General features: G+C 50.1%; 1 protein-coding gene across 6 annotated transcripts in view; it reads left to right on the plus strand.

Moving 5' to 3' along the window:
* Window positions 1-24,966, plus strand: part of LOC139259631 (tensin-1-like) — an 875,917-nt gene that overhangs the window by 532,296 nt on the left and 318,655 nt on the right. Inside the window, exon 1 of one of the 6 annotated variants that reach the window (XM_070875136.1) lies at window positions 8,333-8,380. The exons of the other annotated variants lie outside the window; for them this stretch is intronic. The gene's annotated coding sequence lies outside the window, so the exon portion shown is untranslated. Of the gene's footprint in view, window positions 1-8,332; window positions 8,381-24,966 lie in introns of those variants that run through there. 6 annotated transcript variants of the gene reach the window in all.

Below are 24,966 nucleotides of genomic sequence, written 5' to 3' on the forward strand. Positions count from 1 at the left end.
ACGATGGGCCGAATGGCCTCCTTCTGTGCTGTAAATGTCTGTGATTCTATGACCTGTGCTTGTACACACTCTGGGAGTGTTTGATGATATAGTGCAGAGGGAGCTTTACAGAATCATGGAATAGTACAGAATAGAAGGAAGTCATTGGGCCCATCGAGTCTGCGCTGACTCTGTCGAACAGCCATCCAGTTAGTCCCACTGTCCCGCTCTTTCCCCATATCTCTCCAATTTTGTCTCCTTCAAGCATTTATCTCATTCCCTTTTGAATCCTTTCCTGTTGAATCTGTATCCACCGCCTTGTCAGGCAGTGTGTTGCAGACCCTAACCAGTCGTTGTGGAAGAACGTGTTTCCTCATGTCAACTTGGTTCTTTTGCAAATCACTTTAAATCTGTGTCCTCTCATTATTATCCCTTCAACTATTGGAAACAGTTTTCCTTATTTACTCTGTCTAAACTCTTCCTGAATTTGAACACCTCCATCAAATCTCCTCTTTGCCTTCTCTGTTCTAATGAGAACAGCAGTCTATCCCTATAACTATAATCGCTGTTCCCTGGAACATTTATAGTAAGTCTCTCCCTGCCGTTTCCAAAGCCTGCACATCATTCCTAAAGTGTGGAGCTCAGAATCGCACACAGGTATAGGCTTTATACAGGTATAGCACAACTTCCTGGCTTCTGTACTCTATTTCACGAGCCTGTGGTTGTCTTCTTGAAGTCTATTACGATCTTCCTGACTGTTTACTGCTGTTAGCTGTGGCTCAGTGAGTAGCACTCTCCCCTCTGAGTCAGAAGGTTGTAGGTTCAAATCCCATCCAGGGGCTTGAGTGAAAAAATCTATGCGGACAAACTGAGGGAGCGGCGCACTGTCGGAGGGGCAGTACTGAGGGAGTGCCGCACTGTCGGAGGGGCAGTACTGAGGGAGTGCCGCACTGTCGGAGGGGCAGTACTGAGGGAGCCCCGCACTGTCGGAGGGGCAGTACTGAGGGAGCGCCGCACTGTCGGAGGGGCGGCACTGAGGGAGCGCTGCACTGTCGGAGGGGCAGTACTGAGGGAGTGCCGCACTGTCAGAGGGGCGGTACTGAGGGAGTGCCGCACTGTCGGAGGGGCGGCACTGAGGGAGCGCTGCACTGTCGGAGGGGCGGTACTGAGGGAGCGCTGCACTGTCGGAGGGGCGGTATTGAGGGAGCGCCGCACTGTCAGAGGGGCGGTACTGAGGGAGTGCCGCACTGTCGGTGGGGCAGTACTGAGGGAGTGCCGCACTGTCGGAAGGGCAGTACTGAGGGAGTGTCGCACTGTCGGAGGTGCCGTCTTTCGGATGAGATGTTCAACCGGGGTCCTGTCTGCTCTCTCAGGTGGATGTAAAAAATCCCACGGCACTATTTCAAAAAAGAGCAGGGGAGTTATCCCCAGTGTCCTGGCTAATATATATCCCTCAATCAACATAACAAACACAGATTATCTGGTCATTCTCACATGTTTGTGGGAGCTTGCTGTGCACTCATTTCCTTTGTAACAACAGTGACTACACTTCAAAGTATTTCATTGGCTGTAAAGTGCTTTGGGACGTCTGGTGGTTGTGAAAGGTGCTTTCGAAATGAAAATCTTTCTTTCTTTTCTGTTACTACACTTCCAGGTTTCATGCCATGAGCACATTTAGAAATAGTGCCCTGTACCCCCAAGTTCAAGCCATTAACGGTTTCAAAAACAGCGTGGTCCCAGTACTGAACCTTGCGGAATGTCAGTACCTCCAGACCAAACAATGGCCATTCCCACAATTCTCAGTTTTAGATCTTTACTCTGTACCTAACCCCATGTACCTGCCCTGAGAGTGTTTGGTGCTGAGAAAGTGATAACTCTGTATTCCCCAACACCAAGATCCCTTACCCTGATAAAAGATCGAGTCTGAGCACATCGAGAATAATCTACAAAGAAGATAAATGAGTGAATGGGCCTGTTCCGGAATGTGGAGAGCATACTCACCACTAAAACTAGCCAGACGCAGATCTGGTGTGGAGATGGTGTCTCCATTCACTCTCATGGAAATAAATCAATGGTAAGAGAGTTTTAAATGGGAATAATTTCCTTCCCTCCCCCCTCCACCCCTCACTTCTCTCTCCGCTCGGTCTGCTTGTCAAATGAGTTGCGAAGGCACTTTCACCCTCTGGGCCACAAAATCGAAACACTGCGGATGTTGGAAATCTGAAATAAAGACAGAAAATGCTGGAACTACTGAGCAGGTCAGGCAACATCTGTGGAGAGAGAAACAGAGTTAGCGTTTCAGGACGATGACCCTGCGTCAGATCTGGAAAAGGTTCGAGATGTGACGGGTGTTATGCAAGTGCAGGGGCAGGGAGAGGCGGGACAGGAGGGGTGAACAAACGGAACGGTCTGCGTTGGGGGGGAGGGCAGGAGAGATTAAATGAGTAAAGGGATGATGGTGCGAGGCAAAAGGAGATGGTAATGAGACAAGGAAAGGACCAAGAGGTGGGTCTAGAGGAGGTGTAAATGGGAATAACAGTGTCATCAACAGCTGCCGACGAAAAGAAATAGGGGCAGAGTTCACGGTGTGAAATTTGTTGAACTCGACGTTGAGTGCAGAGGCTGTAAAGTGCTTCATCGAAAGATGAGCTACGGTCCCTCGAGCTTGTATTGAGCTTCAGTGGAACTCCAACCCATCGTCAACACGTTTACCAAAGCGTACGAGAGTATGGGCCTTACATTAAACAAATAAGACAAAGATTTTCTGCCACTCTGCCCCGCCACACAGTACTGCCCCTGATTATCAAGATCCATGACGAGGCCTTGGAAAACATGGATCATTTTCCATACCTCGGGAGCCTACTGTCAACAAGGACAGATGTCGATGACGACGTCCAACACCGCCTCCAGTGCGCCAGTGCAGCCTTCGGTCGCCTGAGGAAGAGAGTGTTTGAAGACCAGGCCCATAAATCTGGCACCAAGCTCATGGTCTACAGAGCTGTAGTGATACCCGCCCTCCTGTATGGCTTCAGAGACATGGACTATGTACAGCAGGCACCTCAAAGCACTGGAGAAGTACCACCAGCGCTGCCTCCGCAAGATCCTACAAATCCCCTGGGAGGACAGATGCACCAACGTCAGCGTCCTCGATCAGGCCAACATCCCCAGCATCGAGGCACTGACCACACTCGACCAGCTCCGTTGGGCGGGCCACATTGTTCGCATGTCCGACACCAGACTCCCAAACCGAGTGCTCTACTCGGAGCTCCAACACGGCAAGCGAGCCCCAGGTGGGCAGAGAAAACGCTTCAAGGACACCCTCAAAGCCTCCTTGATAAAATGCAACATCCCCACCGACACCTGGGAATCCCTGGCCCAAGACATGTTCAAAGTGGAGGAGAAGCATCCGGGAGGGCACTGAGCACCTCGAGTCTCTTCACCGGGAGCACGCGGAAGTCAAACGCAAACAGCGGAAGGAGCGCACGACAACCCAAGCCCCCCACCCACCCGTCCCTCCAACCACCGTCTGCCCCAGACACCACCTGTGACAGAGACTGTAGGTCCCACATTGGGCTCATCAGTCACCTGAGAACTCAGTGTGGAAGTGAGTCATCCTCGACTCCGAGGGGCTCCCTTGGAGAAGATGAAGTAGGAAGCCGATGAAGGAGAGGTCAGAAGTCTACGCTCAATTAGCTGGTCTCAGCTAGGGCAGTATTCAGTGGCACAATTGGCCTCCGGGGCCCTTGTTTACAGCCAGGTTTCTGCTCCTGATCTTTACCCAGCGACCCCTGCATTCAGAATGGGCATGGCTTCCATGGCCCACATGGTTGAATATCTTTCCAGATACTGACTGCCTTGGCTCACAATTGAACATTGGCCACTGGATTGCATCGGTGCCTCTGAAACCTTAACATCCTACTGGCTGCTGGGACAGATATTCCCTCTGATAGATAAACGCGATGGAACTTCAGTACACAGGTCCACTCCCAACTCCTGCAGTCCGACATCAGGTGCCGTGGTTTCTTACTGAACCATTAGACACGACCCAGGAATTCAAACTCAAAGTGAGGAATATGCTCCTTCCCTTCACATGTCTGAACGCACCCAATCTTAACATTAATAATATCGCAAGCAGTTTGGTCACAATAGATCAAACTCCATCCCATTCACTTCCAATGTACTGAATCTCACTAGACCAAACCCCTTCCCATTCACTCCCATTGTACACAATCCCACTAGACCAAACCCCTTCCCATTCACTCCCATTGTACACAATCCCAATAGACCAAACCCCTTCCCATTCACTCCCACTGTACACGATCCCAATAGACCAAACCCCTTCCCATTCACTCCCACTGTACACAATCCCAATAGACCAAAACCCCTTCCCATTCACTCCCACTGTACACGATCCCAATAGACCAAACCCCTTCCCATTCACTCCCACTGTACATGATCCCAATAGACCAAACCCCTTCCCATTCACTCCCACTGTACACGATCCCAATAGACCAAAACCCTTCCCATTCACTCTGAATGTACATGATCCCAATGAACCCAAACCCCTTCCCATTCACTCCCATTGTACACGATCCCATTGGACCAAACCCCTTCCCATTCACTCCCAATGGACACAAACCCCTTCCCATTCACTCCCAATGTACACAATCCCATTGGACCAAACCCCTTAACATTCACTCCCATTGTACATGATCCCATTGGACCAAACCCTTCCCATTTACTCTCACTGTACAGAATCCCAATGGATCAAACCCCTTCCCATGGACCCCTTCCGGCACAGATGCGATGGGCTGAATGACCTCCTTCTGTGCTGTAAGTTTCTATGATTCACTCCCACTTTTTTATTGGAACCGAATGTTTCAAACCCATTCTATGTGAGCTGCGAGGAGGATGCTGTGAGGCTGCAGAGTGACTTGGATAGGTTAGGTGAGTGGGAAAATGCATGGCAGATGAAGTATAATGTGGATAAATGTGAAGTTATCCACTTTGGTGGTAAAAACAGAGAGACAGACGATTATCTGAATGGTGACAGATTAGGAAAAGGGGAGGTGCAACGAGACCTGGGTGTCATGGTACATCAGTGATTGAAGGTTGGCATGCAGGTACAGCAGGCGGTTAAGAAAGCAAATGGCATTTTGACTTCATAGCGAGGGGATTTCAGTACAGGGGCAAGGAGGTGTTCCTACTGTTCTACAGGGCCTTAGTGAGGCCACACCTGGAGTATTGTGTACAGTTTTGGTCTCCTAACTTGAGGAAGGACATTCTTGCTATTGAGGGAGTGCAGCGAAGGTTCACCAGACTGATTCCCGGGATGGCGGGACTGACATATCAAGAAAGACTGGATCAACTGGGTTTGTATTCACTGGAGTTCAGAAGAATGAGAGGGGATCTCATAGAAACGTTTAAAATTCTGACGGGTTTAGACAGGTTAGATACAGGAAGAATGTTCCCAATGTTGGGGAAGTCCAGAACCAGGGGTCACAGTCTAAGGATAAGGGGTAAGCCATTTAGGACCGAGATGAGGAGAAACTTCTTCACCCAGAGAGTGGTGAACCTGTGGAATTCTCTACCACAGAAAGTTGTTGAGGCCAATTCACTAAATATATTCAAAAAGGAGTTAGATGTAGCCCTTACTACTAGGGGGATCAAGGGGTATGGCGAGAAAGCAGGAATGGGGTACTGAAGTTGCATGTTCAACCATGAACTCATTGAATGGCGGTGCAGGCTCGAAGGGCCGAATGGCCTACTCCTGCACCTAGTTTCTATGTTTCTCTGTTCCCATTCATTGCCACTGTATAGAATTGGCAACCTCCCATGTACACTACCCTGACTTACCCAGTTTAGTAGAATCTTGGAGTGGCTGCTCTGTGGTTCAGGTACTCTGGGTTTATTAAGGAGAGGGTAAAGATCATTGTTTTGGATTGGTTCCTCAGACCTACCACATGATTCTTTACTCCAGATGGCAATGTACTTTGATTAGTGAGGGGTTACCTTTCTAGTATCTGATCATTCTTGGTTACTCCTTGTTGAAGTTGCTAGACAGTTCTTCCCGTGACCGAGTGAGTAGGTTCATAGATGCCAGGAACATCCCAAGTCTGGTTCTTGATCTAATCTTAGTATGTGGGCAGGTGGCTTTATTTTTTCTGATTCATTCTCGGGATGTGGGCATTGCTGGCCAGGCCGGCATTTATTACCCATCCCTCGTTATCCTCAGAAGGTGGTGGTGAGCCGCCTTGAACCGCTGCAGTCCGTGTGGTGAAGGTGCTCCCACAGTGCTGTTAGGGAGGGAGTTCCAGGATTGTGACCCAGCGACGATGAAGGAACGGCCGATATATTTCCAAGTCAGGATGGTGTGTGACTGGGAGGGGAACGTGGAGGTGGTGGTGTTCCCATGTACCTGCTGCCCTTGTCCTTCTAGCAGGTAGAGGTCGCGGGTTTGGGAGGTGCTGCCGAAGAAGCCTTGGTGAGTTGCTGCAGTGCATCTTGTAGATGGTACACACTGCAGCCAGGGGGCGCCGGTGGTGGAGGGAGTGAGTGTTGAGGGTGGTGGAGGGAGTGAGTGTTGAGGGTGGTGGAGGGAGTGAGTGTTGAAGGTGGTGGAGGGAGTGAGTGTTGAAGGTGGTGGGTAGCGTGTCGATCAAGCGGGCTGCTTTGTCCAGGCTTTGGGTTATAGGGAGGCAAAACCAGCCAGAGTGGCAGATCCTGATTACCATCCAGTGAAACCTGCTACAAATGATATGAGTTCTAAAGAGGATCGGGCATGAACCTTATTGAAGCTGTGAAGCCTCCTACTGTCAATTAGCCTACTTAGAGGCTATCAGACCCTGCAGTGTGAGAAGCACCTTCAGGAAGGGAGGAGGGGACTCTGCTGGAAAGAACCTAGCCAGTTGGTGATGTCAGGCTCCGAACATCCCTCAATTATTTACCCGGCAACTCAGTGTAAACACAAACAGGAAACACGCAGCATCGACTGCAGCAAACTGATTAGATTACCGACCCATGTGAGACCGCAGGCTAGGGGCTCAACAAACCTCGTATCCCAGTCAGCTTTAAAATCCTGAGTGACTGGGGATATTCTGCACCAGGAAGTAGTGATTCTGTGAGTGGGAATGGGAAGGGGTTTGATCCATTGGGATTGTGTACAGTGGGAGTGAATGGGAAGGGGTTTGATCCACTGGGATTGTGTACAATGGGAGTGAACGGGGAGGGGTTTGGTCCATTGGGATTGTGTACAGTGGGAGTGAACAGGGAGGGGTTTGGTCCATTGGGATTGTGTACAGTGGGAGTGAACGGGGAGGGGTTTGGTCCATTGGGATTGTGTACAGTGGGAGTGAACAGGGAGGGGTTTGGTCCATTGGGATTGTGTACAGTGGGAGTGAACGGGGAGGGGTTTGGTCCATTGGGATTGTGTACAGTGGGAGTGAACAGGAAGGGGTTTGGTCCATTGGGATTGTGTACAGTGGGAGTGAACAGGAAGGGGTTTGGGTCCATTGGGATTTACAGTGGGAGTGAATGGGAAGGGGTTCGATCCATTGGGATTTACAGTGGGAGTGAATGGGAAGGGGTTTGATCCATTGGGATTTACAGTGGGAGTGAACAGGAAGGGGTTTGATCCATTAGGATTTATAGTGGGAGTGAACGGGAAGGGGTTTGATCCATTGGGATTTACAGTGGGAGTGAATGGGAAGGGGTTTGGTCCATTGGGATTTACAGTGGGAGTGAATGGGAAGGGGTTTGATCCATTGGGATTTACAGTGGGAGTGAATGGGAAAGGGTTTGATCCATTGGGATTTACAGTGGGAGTGAACGGGAAGGGGTTTGATCCATTGGGATTTACAGCGGGAGTGAACGGGAAGGGGTTTGATCCATTGGGATTTACAGTGGGAGTGAACGGGAAAGGGTTTTATCCATTGGGATTTACAGTGGGAGTGAATGGGAAGGGGTTTGGTCCATTGGGATTCTGTACAGTGAGAGTAAATGGGAATATATTGGGGTTCTATATCTTTGCTGAATGCATTTATGTTCATCTGTTTATTATAATTTATTGAAGTAAATAAGAATGTACTTAGTACAGATGTAAGCAGAAATATCTTGGGCACGTTTCAGCAAACATGAGAGAAGGAATGTGAAGTATGCCCAAGTAAGCCCGCAGGGCACGTAGTTAAGATAAGAGCGCGCGAGCCTGCAGTGCCTGGCCCAGTGTTTACATCTCAATGCAGTTAAAGCTCCTGCAAGAACCCTGGGAGTGAAGTCCCGCTGGTGTGAGAGCGGGACGTGAAGACACAGAGCGAGGGCAGTGCCCAGTTCACACCGCCGTGTCCCATATCCGCGAGTCTCTAACCGAGGACAGTCCGATGTGTCTGCAGTATGCCCGTCTCGGGTGAGTTTACACCATATCTCAAGCCTTTTAATACTTACAAACGTGACATTCTCTCCTCTCGCCCCTCCCTGTATTGGGTCCCTTGTTTGTTGACCTGCTCCACAATGTCATCAATGATGGGCTGGAGCTGATGATGAGCTGTTGTGTCTGCACTGATTCACCCTATCTCTCTTTCTCTTTCTCTCTGCCTTTGTCTTCCCTTTTCTTCATCTCCTTCTGTCCCGACCTGTGTTTCTCTGCTTCTCGCTCACCCTTTGTAGGATAAATCCACCAACTTTACCCGCGCCATAGGGAGCCGGACTTGAGGGGTGCTTAGGTCGCTGTGGTGTTCGAGCCTTCTCCGACCCTCTGAGTGTGGCTCCATTTTGGGAGGCAAAATGCGGAATTGCCGGAATATTCTTTCTCTCCATTCCTTTCCCTATCTCTATCTATCCGTTGGCCTCAGTGGCCCTTCGACAAGCTCAGCTTTAACTCTGATCACTACCCAGTGCAAATGTGGGGACATCCCATGAGGATCGGATTGAGCTTGGTCGTGATGCCTTCCCATAGTTGAATAGCCTTTTGACACTGAAGCCTCTTCTTTGGCACTAGTTCAGTGATGGTGCAATCCCATTTAGGACATCTGAGTTAACACGCTGTTAACAAGCACCAACCAGCCATAAAATGTAGGCCACCCAGTTAAAGCCCACTCAATAACACTGGCGTTGGGTGAGCTACAGAATCGATATGTGCAATTTTCTGTACATTTTGGAAGGAAGAATAAGGAGGCCACATACTACTTGAAAATAAGTGTCTTAATGTGGTCGAGGAACAGAGGGATCTGGGGGTACAGATATACAAATCAGTAAAAGTAGCAACGCAAGTTAATAAGGCCATAAAATAACAGACAAAGCAATGGGCTCATTTCCAGAGGGATCGAATTGACAAGCAGAGAAGTTGTGTTCAACTTGTATCGAACCTTAGTTTGCTCACACTTGGAGCGCTGTGCCCAGTTCTGGTCTCCGTATACCTGGGTTAGCCCACACTTGGAGCACTGTGTCCAGTTCTGGTCTCCGTATACCTGGGTTAGCCCACACTTGGAGCACTGTGCCCAGTTCTGGTCTCCATATACCTGGGTTAGACCACACTTGGAGCGCTGTGCCCAGTTCTGGTCTCCATATACCTGGGTTAGACCACACTTGGAGCACTGTGCCCAGTTCTGGTCTCCATATACCTGGGTTAGACCACACTTGGAGCACTGTGCACAGTTTTGGTCTCCATATACCTGGGTTAGACCACACTTGGAGCGCTGTGCCCAGTTCTGGTCTCCATATACCTGGGTTAGCTCACACTTGGAGTGCTGTGCACAGTTTTGGTCTCCATATACCTGGGTTAGCCCACACTTGGAGCGCTGTGCACAGTTCTGGTCTCCTAGATGCACTGGAGAAGGTGCATAAAAGATTTACAAGAGTGCTACCAGAACTGAGAGGTTATACCCATCAGGAAAGATTTACCAGGCCGGGGTTCTTCTCTCTGGAAAAAAGAAAACTCAGGGGTGACCGGATAGAGGGCTGTAAGATTATGAAAGGGTTTGATAGGGGAGAGAAGATGTTTTCACTTACAGGCGAGAACAGAACTGGAGGCTAAATGTAAGATAGTCACCAGTAAATTCAACATGAAATTCAGGAGAAACTTCTTTACCCAAAGAGGTGAGAATGTGTAACTCGCTGCCACAGGGAGGGTTTGAGGCGAGTAGTCGCGATGTATTTAAGGGGAAGATAAGCACATGAGGGAGAAAGGAATAGAAGGATATGTTGATGGGGTTAGATGAAAAGGGGCAGGAGGAGGCTTGACCATAAACACCGGCAAATACTTTGTAATACTGAAAGGTCTGCTGAACGACAGCAAGAAACGACAGCGTCAGTAGAGTTGTGGGGCAGTGGTGGGGGAGGGACAGGACATGGAGGGCCAGGGCGCGGCGGGGGGGGGGGGGGGACAGGGCGCGGGGGTGGGCAGGGCGGGGGGGGGGGGCAGGGCGCGGGGGGGGGGGGAGGGGGACAGGGCGCGGGGGGGGGCAGGGCGGGGGGGGGGGACAGGGCGCGGGGGGGGGCAGGGCGGGGGGGACAGGGCGCGGAGGGGGCAGGGCGTGGGGGGGGGGGGAAGGGCGCGGGGGGGGGGCAGGGCGCGGGGGGGGGGACAGGGCGCGGGGGGGTGCAGGGCGCGGGGGGGGCAGGGCGCGGGGGGGGGGGGGGACACAGGGCGCGTGGGGGGTGGGGGGGGGCAGGGCGCGGGGGGGGCAGGGCGCGGGGGGGGGGACACAGGGCGCGTGGGGGGTGGGGGGGGGACAGGGCGCGGGGGGGGCAGGGCGTGGGGGGGGGGGGACAGGGCGCGGGGGTGGGCAGGGCGGGGGGGGAGGGCGCGGGGGGTGAGGAGGGGGGCGGGGGGGTGAGGAGGGGGTGCGGGGGTGGGTTGAGGTGGGGGAATTTGGGGTGAAGGGGAGGACTCTTTGTCCTGGGCATTTGACAGGCCTGAAATGTCACCTTGTTTGGACTGTGGGAAGATGTAACGGATCACAGGGCAACACTTAAAGCAAGAAAAGTACCAGAACGTAACCTAAAGCAGAAATCAGTAAAAGGTCAAGCCACCCGCTGAACTCATTCTGCCCTCGCTACTTTGACCATCTGTCTGTTTTGACGGCAAGGATGCTTTGAGTGTCTGCCTGGTTCCTGATCCATCTCTTCACATGGAAACACGTTCTGAGGGTTGGCTAACACGGCTCTGTGTTCTGAACCGATCCCAGTACTACTGATAGCACTTTCATATTTACATCTTGCAATATCACGGAACCATAGAACGTAATCTCCTCAATCCCTGATTTTCAGATATTTTTAGTTTATTCCCTGATTCCATCACTAGTACCTCTAACCCATGCTGTACCTGCCCTGGGAGTGTTTGATGGGACAGTGTAGAGGGAGCTTTACTCTGTATCAAGCCCATGCTGTACCTGCCCTGGGAGTGTTTGATGGGACAGTGTAGAGGGAGCTTTACTCTGTATCTAACCCTGTGGTGTACCTGCCCTGGGAGTGTTTGATGAGACAGTGCAGAGGGAGCTGTACTCTGTATCTAACCCATGCTGTACCTGCCCTGGGAGTGTTTGATGGGACAGTGTAGAGGGAGCTTTACTCTGTATCTAACCCCCTGTACCTGCCCTGGGAGTGTTTGATGAGACAGTGTAGAGGGAGCTTTACTCTGTATCTAACCCGTGCTGTACCTGCCCTGGGAGTGTTTGATGGGACAGTGTAGAGGGAGTTTTACTCTGTATCTAACCCCCTGTACCTGCCCTGGGAGTGTTTGATGGGACAGTGTAGAGGGAGTTTTACTTTGTATCTAAACCCCTGTACCTGCCCTGGGAGTGTTTGATGGGACAGTGTAGAGGGAGCTTTACTCTGTATCTAAACCCCTGTACCTGCCCTGGGAGTGTTTGATGGGACAGTGTAGAGGGAGCTTTACTCTGTATCTAACCCCATGCTGTACCTGCCCTGGGAGTGTTTGATCGGACAGTGTAGAGGGAGCTTTACTCTGTATCTACCCCATGTTGTATCTGCCTGTCATGTATTTAACTGTCATTGTAACTCATGTGTAAACTGACCTCAGTTGTACACTGTGAGAACATTGACCACTAGGTGGTGAACTTGTGGGAGACACTCCTAACCTGGATTTTCAGGTATAAAAGTGCTGGAAAATAAAGGTTACGGGTCACAGATTGACCTTCTCTCAAGTATGGGCCTCTTGTGCATTTGTACTGTATAGTAAGGACGTATCATTGGCGACGAGAAACTGGGATTTAAACCACGCGAGCATGGCCGCGAGCATGGCCACGAGCAGCACAGACGAGAGGTACTGTGTTGGTGATGATTGGGACGACTTTATTGAGAGACTACAGGAAAGTTTTGTCACTAAGGAATGGCTGGGACAGGATTCGGCCGACAAACGCAGGGCTCATCTCCTGACGGTTTGTGGATCCAGAACGTACTCCCTGATGAAGGACCTTCTAGCGCCAGAGAAGCCGGCGGACAAGACTTTTGAAGAGCTCAGTAAGTTGATCGGGGAACACTTTAAACCGGCGAGCAGCATGCACATGGCGAGACACCGGTTTTACACACATCGGCGGCGAGAAGGGCAAAGCGTTCCAGACTTCGTGGCAGACCTCCGGTGACTGGCGAGCCGATGTAAGTTCCCAGATGCATGCAGAGCGGAGATGCTGCGAGACTTTTTTACTGAAGGCATCGGGCACGCTGGGGTTTTCAGGAAATTGATTGAGACCAAAGACTTGACCCTGGAAATGGCGGCTTTGATGGCCCCGACATTTATCTCAGGGGAGGAAGAGACCAGAATGATGTTTGACAAAAATCTTGGTTTAAATGCAGCAAATGGACAGGGAGTCAACATTGTTAACGCGGCACACAGTTCTTCAGGCAGACAGGGGCAATCGGACATGCCCCAGCATGTAGTCGAACCCAAAGGGGGAATTCAACAGAGACAATGGCTAGCTGAACGGTGATTCATGCCATCGCAAGGGACAATGCGGCCAGTAATGGGGCCATCAACAACTGTTAATGGTGCGCTTAAGAACAGTTACACAGACAGTCAGAGGCGATTGACTGATAATGGACCTTTTGTTTCCAACAACGGCTCATGTTGGAGGTGTGGAGGCAAACACACAGCCAGAACTTGCAGGTATCAGCAATATACCTGCAGGAACTGCAATGTCAGCGGTCACTTGGCGCGTATGTGCAGGAAGCCTGCAGCCAGGTTGATGTACGAGGAGGATGGGCCCGATGTAAGCCCTACGAGGCCAAATGAATATTGGGGGAAATCGTTGGAAGCTGAAGTTCAGCGAGTTCATGTGGAGCACATATACAGTTCATACACCAAGACACTACCGATAATGATGAAAGTGCTCCTCAAAGGCATCCCAGTATCAATGGGGGCCAGCCAGTCCCTGATGAGTATCAAACAGTTCGACAAGTTGTGGGCGTCCAAGGCCAGGAGGCCAAAATTATTGCCAATTGACGCACAGCTAAGGACATATACAAAGGAGATCATTCCGGTGCTAGGCAGCACCACGGTAGTCGTGACCCACAAAGATTCAGAGAACAGGTTGCCACTCTGGAGTGTCCCGGGGGACGGTCCCGCACTAGTGGGGAGGAGTTGGCTTGCTGTCATGAATTGGAAATGGGGCGATGTCAATGCAATTTCTTCTGTGGAGCGAATATCATGCTCCTGGACAAATTTGACTCATTATTTCAACCCGGCATTGGCACTTTCATGGGGACCAAGGTAGTGATTCACATAAACCCGGACGCCAGGCCAGCACAGCACAAGGCCAGAGCGGTGCCGTACGCGATGCAGGAAAAGATAGAAGGCGAATTGGACCGCCTATTGAGGGAAGGCATCATCTCGCCAGTCGAATTCAGTGACTGGGCGAGCCCGATTGTGCCGGTGCTCAAGGCGGATGGGTCGGTCAGGATATGTGGCGATTACAAGGCCACCATCAATCAGGTGTCACTCCAAGACCAGTACCCGCTACCGAGAGCGGAGGACTACTTTGCGATGCTATCCAGTGGCAAACTTTTTTCAAAATTGGACCTGACCTCAGCTTACATGACCCAGGAGCTGGCGAGTGAGTCGAAGAAGCTGACCACCATCACGACACACAAGGGGTTGTTTGAGTACAACAGATGTCCGTTTGGGATTCGCTCGGCCGCCGTGATCTTTCAACGAAATATGGAAAGCCTCCTCAAGTCGATTCCAAGGACAGTGGTTTTTCCAAGACGACATCCTCATCACGGGGTGTGACGCTGAAGAACACCTCCACAACCTGGAGGAGGTGCTATGCAGACTGGACCGGGTAGGTCTGCGACTGAAAAAGGCGAAGTGAGTCTTGCTGGCTCCAGAGGTAGAATTCCTGGGGAGGAGGGCAGTAGCAGACGGGATCAGCCCTACTGCGTCCAAAACGGAAGCGATCCAGAGAGCACCCAGACCCCGTAACACGACGGAGCTGCGTTCGTTCCTGGGGCTCCTGAACTATTTTGGTAACTTTCTTCCCAAATTGAGCACGCTATTAGAGCCGCTACACGTGCTCCTACGCAAAGGTCGCGAATGAGTCTGGGGGGACAGCCAGGAAAGGGCTTTTAATAGAACACGAAATTTGTTATGCTCCAACAATCTGTTAACGCGATATGACCCATGTAAGAAACTCGTTTTAACGTGCGATGCATCGTCCTATGGTGTCGGTGTGTGTTGCAGCATATCAATGCCAAGGGTCAGTTACAGCTGGTAGCTTATGCCTCCAGAAGTCTGTCTCAGGCAGAACGGGGCTACGGGATGGTAGAAAAGGAGGCGCTTGCATGTGTAAATGCTGTAACAAAAATGCACCAGTACCTGTTTGGCAGGAAATTTGAGCTGGAGACAGATCACAAACCCCGAACGTCCCTTTTGGCCGACAACAAGGCCATAAATGCAAATGCATCGGCCCGCATACAGAGGTGGGCACTCACGTTAGCTGCCTATGACTACACAATACGGCACAGACCGGGCACCGAAAACTGCGCCGATGCACTCAGCAGGCTCCCACTAGCCACCACTGAGGGGGCTACCGAGCATGCTGCTGAGATGGTCATGGCTGTTGAAGCTTTCGAAAGCGAAGGCTCACCCGTGACTGCCCGTCAGATTAAAGTCTGGACAAATAGAGACCCTCTACTGTCTTTAGTCAAGAAATGTGTCCTGAATGGGGACTGGGCAGCCACGTACGGGGCATGCCCTGAGGAATTCAAACCATTTCACAGGCGCAAGGATGAACTCTCGATTCAGGCCGATTGCCTACTATGGGGAAACCGAGTAGTCATGCCCCAGATGGGCAGAGAGGTGTTCATCCGAGAACTCCACAATGAGCACCCGGGCATTGTCATGATGAAGGCAATTGCCAGGTCACATGTTTGGTGGCCAGGGATAGATGCAGACCTGGAACTTTGTGTTCGCAGGTGCAACATGTGTGCTCAGCTGGGCAATACGCCCAGGGAAGCCCCCCTTAGCCCCTGGCCATGGCCCACCAAGCCATGGTCACGCATCCATATGGACTACGCAGGTCCTTTCATGGGAAAAATGTTTTTGGTTGCAGTGGACGCCTACTCCAAATGGATCACGTGTGACATTCTCAATTCAAGCACATCCTCTGCCACGGTAGAAAGGCTACGGGCAATGTTCGCCACTCATGGTCTACCGGACGTCTTGGTCAGTGACAATGGCCCGTGCTTCACAAGCACTGAATTCCAGGACTTCATGGCAGGCAATGGAACTAACCATGTCAGAACGGCACCGTTCAAGCCGGCCTCAAACGGCCAGGCAGAACGAGCAGTGCAGATAATCAAACAGCAGATGCTCAGAATCCAAGGGGGGTTCCCTACAAAGCCGCTTATCACGCCTCCTGTTGGCCAATAGATCCCGACCACACTCGCTCACAGGGGTTCCACCCGCAGAGCTACGAATGAAATGGTCGCTCAAAACCAGGTTATCCCTTATACACCCCACCATGAAAGAAATTGTCGAGAGCAGGCGTCAGTCACAATATGACTACCATGACGGGAATGCGAGGGCGCGATGTATTGATGTCAATGACCCTGTCTTTGTCCTTAATTACACTGCAGGGCCCAAATGGCTCGCAGGCACTGTGGTTGCCAAAGAGGGGAATAGGATTCTGGTAGTTAAACTTACCAATGGACAAATCTGCCACAAACATGTGGATCAAACTAAAAGGAGGTTCAGCAACCCCATAGAAGAAGCAGAGGAAGAACACGATATAGAGTTCACTCCACCACAGGTGACCGAACACCGGAACCAAAGGGAGGAGAGCCCAGTCACTGTGGGCAGTCCGGACAGGCCTGAGGCACCACAAACAGCAGACACTCAGGCCAGCGCCCAACAACCGGAGCCCCAACTCAGGCGCTCTACAAGGGAGCGTAAACCACCAGAGAGACTCAACCTGTGATCCCAATAAGACTTTGGGGGGGGGGAGGTGTCATATATTCAATTATCATTGCAACCCATGTATAAACTGACCTCAGTTGTACACCGTGAGAACACTGACCACGAGGTGGTGAATGTGTGGGAGACACTCCTAACCTGGACCTTCAGGTACAAAAGGGGAAGCTCCACCCACCTTCATCACTTCAGTGCTGGCTAATAAAGGTTACTGGTCACAGAGTGATCTTCTCTCAAGTATGGGCCTCGTGTGAATTTATACTGTAAGGACATATCACTGCCCTGGGAGTGTTTGATGGGACAGTGTAGAGGGAGCTTAACTCTGTATCTCACCCTGTGCTGTACCTGCCCTGGGATTGTTTGATTGGACAGTGTAGAAAGAGCTTTACTCTATCTAACCCATGCTGTACCTGCCCTGGGAGTGTTTGATGGGACAGTGTAGAGAGAGCTTTACTTTGTATCTAACCCCTGCACCTGCCCTGGGAGTGTTTGATGGGACAGTGTCGAGGGAGCTTTACTCTGTATCTAACGCCTGTACCTGCCCTGGGAGTGTTTGATGGGACAGTGTAGAGGGAGCTTTACTCTGTATCTAACCCGTGCTGTACCTGCTCTGGGAGTGTTTGATGGGACAGTGTAGAGGGAGCTTTACTCTGTATCTAACCCCATGCTGTACCTGCTCTGGGAGTGTTTGATGGGACAGTGTAGAGGAAGCTTTACTCTGTATCTAACCCGTGCTGTACCTGCCCTGGGAGTGTTTGATGGGACAGTGTAGAGGGAGCTTTACTCTGTATCTAACCCCAGCTGTACCTGCTCTGGGAGTGTTTGATGTGACAGTGTAGAGGGAGCTTTACTCTGTATCTAACCCGTGCTGTACCTGCTCTGGGAGTGTTTGATGGGACAGATAGAGGGAGTTTTACTCTGTATCTAACCTGTGCTGTACCTGCCCTGGGAGTGTTTGATGGGACAGTGTAGAAGGACTTTACTCTGTATCTAACCCCCCTGTACCTGCCCTGGGAGTGTTTGATGGGACAGTGTAGAGGGAGCTTTACTCTGTATCTAACCCCCTGTGCCTGCCCTGGGAGTGTTTAATGCTGACACTGGATGCCTGAACATCCGTCCCTTCAATAAACAAGGCAATGTAAGTTGTTGAGCTTTCTTGAACTGACTGGACCTGTCGATTTTCTTCAGTTACTTTATGCAGTGACCCTTTGGGCTGTGACAGCCCGGTGACCTGTGAGTGGGAATTAGTAGGAAGTTGAATTGACTTTTTGTAGTGTTTCTCCCATTTTCTCCACTAAGTTCCTCTCCCTATCCCATCCACCCATCTCCAACCTAGATCAATAATGTGAAAGGAATGAAGTCTATAGGAACCCAATTATTGAGAATTGGAGCTCGGTCGTTCTGGGGTCTGGAAGCAGTTCTTTACACAAAGGATAGTGGAAATCTTGAACCCTCTCCCAATAGGCTGTCGATGCTGGGGGTGACTTGGACCTATCTCGACTGAGATCGGTAAGGGTAAGGTTGGGTAAGGGTATTGGGTTATATGGAGCAAAGCTGGGTCCATGGAGTTAAGGCAATGATCTGATTGAATGATGGAACAGGCTCCAGGGGTCGAATGGCCAACTCCTGTTTCCATCACCAGCAAATCGTCGGTAGATACAGAAAAATGAAACGCAATTATTGAACGTGTGGAGTTTTTACCAGCCTTTGCTCACATCAGCTTCCTGTTGTCCATGACATTGATGGATGGGTTTCTCAGCTTATTGCCATTTGAAGGCCAGATTCATGAGATTGGTGTTGTTTTAGTTTAAGCTTGAGCCTGTGCTGTCAAATCGAGTGTATATTTTAGAGTGAAATCTATCGCTATAGCAGCATTTTTTGCATCTACGCGAATGTACCTGTACAATTGAGTGCAGCGATCCAAGTTGTTTTCTACTTCTCCTTGGTGTTTCGGTCACAGGAGCATCAGGCCCCAATCACATCTTTAAAAAGTAAAGTCACGTTCCTCAACAAACATGTAAGGCATGCCGTCAAAACTTTGCAGCTAAAACATGAAACTTTCGGGCTGATACTAACCCTGCTTGCCTAGCGGGAGGCAATGATTATACTGTCTGCTGTTACACACCGCCTCCCATTTGCTGCACCCCTGCAGGTCCGTGATTTGAACTGAGCGAGCGTGAGGGCAGATTGATAACGTCATCAGGGCTCGGTGCTTTGCTAACCCGAGGCATACGAACATAAGAACACAAGAATTAGGAACAGGAGTAGGCCATCTAGCCCCTCGAGCCTGCTCCGCCATTCAACAAGATCATGGCTGATCTGGCCGTGGACTCAGCTCCACTTACCCGCCCGCTCCCCGTAACCCTTAATTCCCTTATTGGTTAAAAATCTATCTATCTGTGACTTGAATACATTCAATGAGCTAGCCTCAACTGCTTCCTTGGGCAGAGAATTTCACAGATTCACAACCCTCTGGGAGAAGAAATTCCTTCTCAACTCGGTTTTAAATTGGCTGTGCCCCCTAGTTCTAGTCTCTCCGACCAGTGGAAACAACCTCTCTGCCTCTAGAGATCTTGTCTATCCCTTTCATTATTTTAAATATTTCTATAAGATCACCCCTCATCCTTCTGAACTCCAACGAGTAAAGACCCAGTCTACTCAATCTATCATCATAAGGTAACCCCCTCATCTCCGGAATCAGCCTAGTGAATCGTCTCTGTACCCCCTCCAAAGCCAGTATATCCTTCCTTAAGTAAGGTGACCAAAACTGCACGCAGTACTCCAGGTGCGGCCTCACCAATACCCTATACAGTTGCAGCAGGACCTCCCTGCTTTTGTACTCCATCCCTCTCGCAATGAAGGCCAACATTCCATTCGCCTTCCTGATTACCTGCTGCACCTGCAAACTAACTTTTTTGGGATTCATGCACAAGGACAAAAAAAAGGGGGGGAAAAAAAAAAAAAAAAAGGGCCTTGTAAATGTCTGGAGTGTCACCCAGGTCGGGTGGCACCGTTTAATGTTTTATGTTTTGCAGGTGAACTCCAAAAAGAGTTTCATGCACAAGGACCCCCAGGTCCCTCTGCACCTCAGCATGTTGTAATTTCTCCCCATTCAAATAATATTCCCTTTTACTGTTTTTTTTCCAAGGTGGATGACCTCACATTTTCCGACATTGTATTCCATCTGCCAAACCTTAGCCCATTCGCTTAACCGATCTAAATCTCTTTGCAGCCTCTCTGTGTCCTCTACACAACCCACTTTCCCACTAATCTTTGTGTCATCCGCAAATTTTGTTGCACTACACTCTGTCCCCTCTTCCAGGTCATCTATGTATATTGTAAACAGTTGTGGTCCCAGCACCGATCCCTGTGGCACACCACTAACCACCGATTTCCAACCGGAAAAAGACCCATTTATCCCGACTCTCTGCTTTCTGTTAGCCAGCCAATTCTCTATCCATGCTAATACATTTCCTCTGACTCCACGTACCTTTATCTTCTGCAGTAACCTTTTGTGTGGCACCTTATCGAATGCCTTTTGGAAATCTAAATACACCACATCCATCGGTACACCTTTATCCACCATGCTCATTATATCCTCAAAGAATTCCAATAAATTAGTTAATCATGATTTCCCCTTCATGAATCCATGTTGCGTCTGCTTGATTCACTATTCCTATCTAGATGTCCCGCTATTTCTTCCTTAATGATAGCTTCAAGCATTTTCCCCACTACAGATGTTAAACTAACCGGCCTATAGTTACCTGCCTTTTGTCTGCCCCCTTTTTTAAACAAAGGCGTTACATTAGCTGCTTTCCAATCCGCTGGTACCTCCCCAGAGTCCAGAGAATTTTGGTAGATTATAACGAATGCATCTGCTATAACTTCCGCCATCTCTTTTAATACCCTGGGATGCATTTCATCAGGACCAGGGGACTTGTCTACCTTGAGTCCCATTAGCCTGTCCAGCACTACCCCGCTAGTGATAGTGATTGTCTCAAGGTCCTCCCTTCCCACATTCCTGTGACCAGCAATTTTTGGCATGGTTTTTGTGTCTTCCACTGTGAAGACCGAAGCAAAATAATTGTTTAAGGTCTCAGCCATTTCCACATTTCCCATTATTAAATCCCCTTTCTCATCTTCTCAGGGACCAACATTTACTTTAGTCACTCTTTTCCGTTTTATATATCGGTAAAAGCTTTTACAATCTGTTTTTATGTTTTGTGCAAGTTTACTTTCATAATATATTTTTCTTTTTTTTATTGCTTTCTTAGTCATTCTTTGCTGTCGTTTAAAATTTTCCCAATCTTCTAGTTTCCCACTAACCTTGGCCACCTTATACGCATTGGTTTTTCATTTGATACTCTCCTTTATTTCCTTGGTTATCCACGGCTGGTTATCCCTTCTCTTACCGCCCTTCTTTTTCACTGGAATATATTTTTGTTGAGCACTATGAAAGAGCTCCTTAAAAGTCCTCCACTGTTCCTCAATTGTGCCACCGTTTAGGCCTGCATGGGGAAACTGCCATGGCTTCTCCGCTGGGCCAACCTGGCTGCAAGAGGAACACAGGCTATAAAAGAGAGAACTTGCATTTCACTAGCGCCTTTCAACCACCTCAGGACATCCCAAAGCACTTCACAGCCAATGGGGGAAGGAGGAAGAGTGAGTAGGAACGGGGACTTTGGAGCTTCGGAGGGCCAAAAGAAGGGAACTGAGCCGAGAATGATCAATTAAAGGGAGTGAGATTGAGAGGTTAGAGCAGTGAAGCTTCCCCAGGTATCTGACTCTGTTGGAGCCGCGTAGCCTGGACGGAGCCAAGCTTTGATACTCGTTCTCTGCTGCGTCATCTGGGGTAGCGGCGGAACGTGAGTGGTACAATTAACCTCGGAGATTTTTCCTGCTGCCGACTGCTCTCCAGCAAACTTTGTGAGAGAGACGACAGAATCAAGCTGGACTCAGAGGGATGAGAATGTGGAATTCACGGCCACAAGGAATGGTTGAGGCAAACAGCGTCGATGCCTTTAAGGTGAAGCTGTGTAAGTCCACGAGGGAGAAAGGAATTGAAGGAGATGCTGATGGTGTTACATGGAGTAGCGGGGGAGGAGGCTTGTGTTGGAGCAGAAACAGCACCATGTACCTGTTGGGCCGAATGACCTGATGCTGTGCTGTGATTTCGATGTGAATTTATGTGACACTTCTGTTCGAATACCGAACTGACCCTCGTTGCCAAGGCTTGAACGCATGCAACACAGTGACTTGTATCAGTCAAGAATCACAGGCCTTAGGAGAGAAGGGGGCCGGGGGTCAAAGTTGAGAGAGGAAGTTAATGGTTACAAAAGGGGCAAACCCTTTAGAGAATTACTCCCTTGTCTCCTCGATTGTCAGAGGCTTCAGCAAAGGACGAGATAGAAGAGCTGGCAGGCAATGGTGTGAGGAATGTCAATAAAATTGTTTTCTCTGTATTTGTATCTGCAATCAGAGCCCAGAGCACGTAACCCATAAACACCTTGCCTGCGATGCAACAAATGCCAGGTCCAAGGGGAGAGGTTTATGAAATACGAGTTGCGTGGAGCTACAGGGGGGTTTAATATTGTCCAGGGCACCCTGCAGAGCAAAGCATTTATTTTTCTTCCACGGTACCACACTGCCAAGCTCGCTGCCTTCACTAAATCAAAAGAGTGAACTCAAAAATATGTTCCAAACATTTACATAACACATGGGCTGCTCTCCCAGTACCTTCAGAAACTATTTTCTTGCGTGTCTGGCCTTTTATGGTAGTCTTTGACCATTAGTTAGTGGGGTGGGTGGCTCAGAAGGAGAAAGCTTGCTGTTGTTTGTTAATTAAATACTATTTTGGCTGTCGAGTCAGAATGCTTCCATGCCAAGTGCGCTTGAACGTGTCACGGTCTATGTGTACAGGCGCATGGCTCGGAGAGATATAGAGGCAAGCTAACACAGAGGACCCAGAACTTTAGTTTCCTTTCTTTGCTGAATGAACTGAGCTCAACCCCTGCAGAAGTTGGAGCAGCAGGATTGGCCTTCGAGTTGAGGCAGGGTGGGGAGGGAGTGTGGGATAGCCAGGGTTCCTGCTCCCCATCATTATCCACTGATGTTAGCCCAGATGTGCAAATGTTGGGCGAGGACATGCTTGGAATCTGCTCCGATGGCCAGCTTAGACTCCTCGCATTCGCTGCTAGGCTGTATCTTATTCATTCCTGGGATGTGGGCGTCGCTGGCAAGGCCAGCATTTATTGCCCATCCCTAATTGCCCCTTGAGAAGGTGGTGGTGAGCCGTCTTCTTGAACCGCTGCAGTCCGTGTGGTGAAGGTGCTCCCACAGTGCTGTTAGGGAGGGAGTTCCAGCGACGATGTCCCATACGCATGCCTTGTCCTACTAGTTGGTAGAGATCACTGGTACGGGAGATGCTCTCAAAGAAGCATCTTGTGCATCTTGTAGATGGTACACACTGCAGTCACGGTGCGCCGGTGGTGGAGGGAGTGTTCGTTGAAGGTGATGGGTAGCGTGCCAATCAAGCGGGCTGCTTTGTCGTGGATGGTGTCGAGCTTCGAGTGTTGTTGGAGCTGCAATCATCTGGACAAGTGGAGAGTGTTCCATCACACTCCTGACTTGTGTCTTGTAGATGGTGGAAATAGTGCCGTAGGATCTTTTACATCCACTTGAGAGAACAGACGGGGCCTCGGTTTAACGTCTCATCCCGCTCCAGTGACTTGAGTACAAGAAAAAAATCTCGGCTGACACTCCAGTGCAGTACTGAGGGAGTGCCGCACTGTCGGAGGTGCCGTCTTTTGGATGAGACGTTAAACCGAGGCCCCGTCTGCTCTCTCAGGAGGATGTAAAAGATCCCAGGGCACTATTTTGAAGAAGAGCGGGGGAGTTCTCCCCGGTGTCCTGGGGCCAATATTTATCCCTCAACCAACATCACAAAAACAGATTATCCGGTCATTATCACATTGCTGTGTGTGGGAGCTTGCTGTGCACAAATTGGCTGCTGCGTTTCCCACATTACAGCAGTGACTACACTCCAAAAGTACTTCATTGGCTGTAAAGTGCTTTGGGACGTCCGGTGATTGTGAAAGGCGCTATATAAATACACGTTTTCTATATATATTAATGAGCTGGACGTGGATGTACAGGGAACAATTTCAAAATTAGCAGCTGACACAAGTTGTGGAAGTGTAGTGAACAGTGAGGAGGAGAGGGACAGACGTCAGGAGGACACAGACAGGCTGGTGGGATGGGCGGGCTCGGGGCAGATGGAATTTAACACAGAAAAGTGCGAAGTGATACAATTTGGTAGGAAGAATGAGGAGAGGCAATATAAACTAAAGGGGGAGCATGAACAGAGAGACCTGGGGGTATATGGGCGCACATTGTTGAAGGTGGCCGGGCAGGTTGAGAAATTGGTTAAAGCATCCGGGATCCTGGGCTTCATAAATAGAGGCACAGAGTACAACAGCCAGGGAGTTATGGTGGACCTGTATAAAACACACGTTCGGCCCCAACTGGAGTATTGTGTCCAATTCTGGGCCCCGCACTTTAGGCAGGATGTGAAGGCCTTAGAGAGGGTGCAGGGGAGATTTACGAGAATGGTTCCAGGGATGAGGGACTTCAGTTACGGGGATAGACTGGAGAAGCTGGGGTTGTTCTCCTCGGAGCAGAGAAGGTTGAGAGGAGATTTGATCAAGGTGTTCAAAATCATGAGGGGTCTGGACAGAGTGGATCGAGAGAGAAACTGTTCCCATTGGTGGAAGGGTCGGGAACCAGAGGACACAGATTTAAGGTGATTGCAAAAGGACCAAAGGCGACACGAGTGAAAACCTTACTCAGCGAGTGGTTAGGATCTGGAATGCGCTGCCTGAGAGGGTGGTGGAGGCAGACTCAATCGTGGCTTTCAAAAGGGAGTTGGATAAGTTCCTGAAGGGGAAACATTGCAGGGCTACGGGGAAAGGGCGGGGGAGTGGGACTGGCTGAGGGGCTTTTAGAGTCGGCACAGGTTTAATCAGCTGAATATTTCCTACTGTGCTGTAACCATTCCATGATTCTGTGATTCTGCATCCCGTGGAGTGAATCACATTGGCTGAAGACTGTGATGGTGGGGACCTCAGGAGGAGGCTGATATGGATCACCCACTCGGCACTTCTGGCTGAAGATGGTTGTAAACGCTCCAGCCTTGTCTTTTGCACTCACGTGCTGGGCTCCGCCATCATTGAGGCTGGGGATATTCATGGAGCCTCCTCCTCCCGTTAGTTGTTTAATGGTCCGCCACCATTCACGACTGGATGTGGCAGGACTGCAGAGCTTTGATCTGATCCGTTGATTGTGGGATCACTTAGCCCTGTCTGTAGCATACTGCTCCCGCTGTTTAACATGCATGCAGTCTTGTGTTGCAGCTTCCCCAGGTTGGTACCTCATTTTTAAATACACCTGGTGCTGCTCCTGACATCTTCTGCACTCCTCATTGAACCAGGGCTGGTCTCCAGGCCTGATGGTAATGGGATATACCGGGCCATGAGGTTACAGATTGTGCTGGAATACAATTCTGCTGC

This window comes from Pristiophorus japonicus, chromosome 3 (genome assembly GCF_044704955.1).
Source record: "Pristiophorus japonicus isolate sPriJap1 chromosome 3, sPriJap1.hap1, whole genome shotgun sequence".
NCBI lineage: Eukaryota > Metazoa > Chordata > Chondrichthyes > Pristiophoridae > Pristiophorus > Pristiophorus japonicus.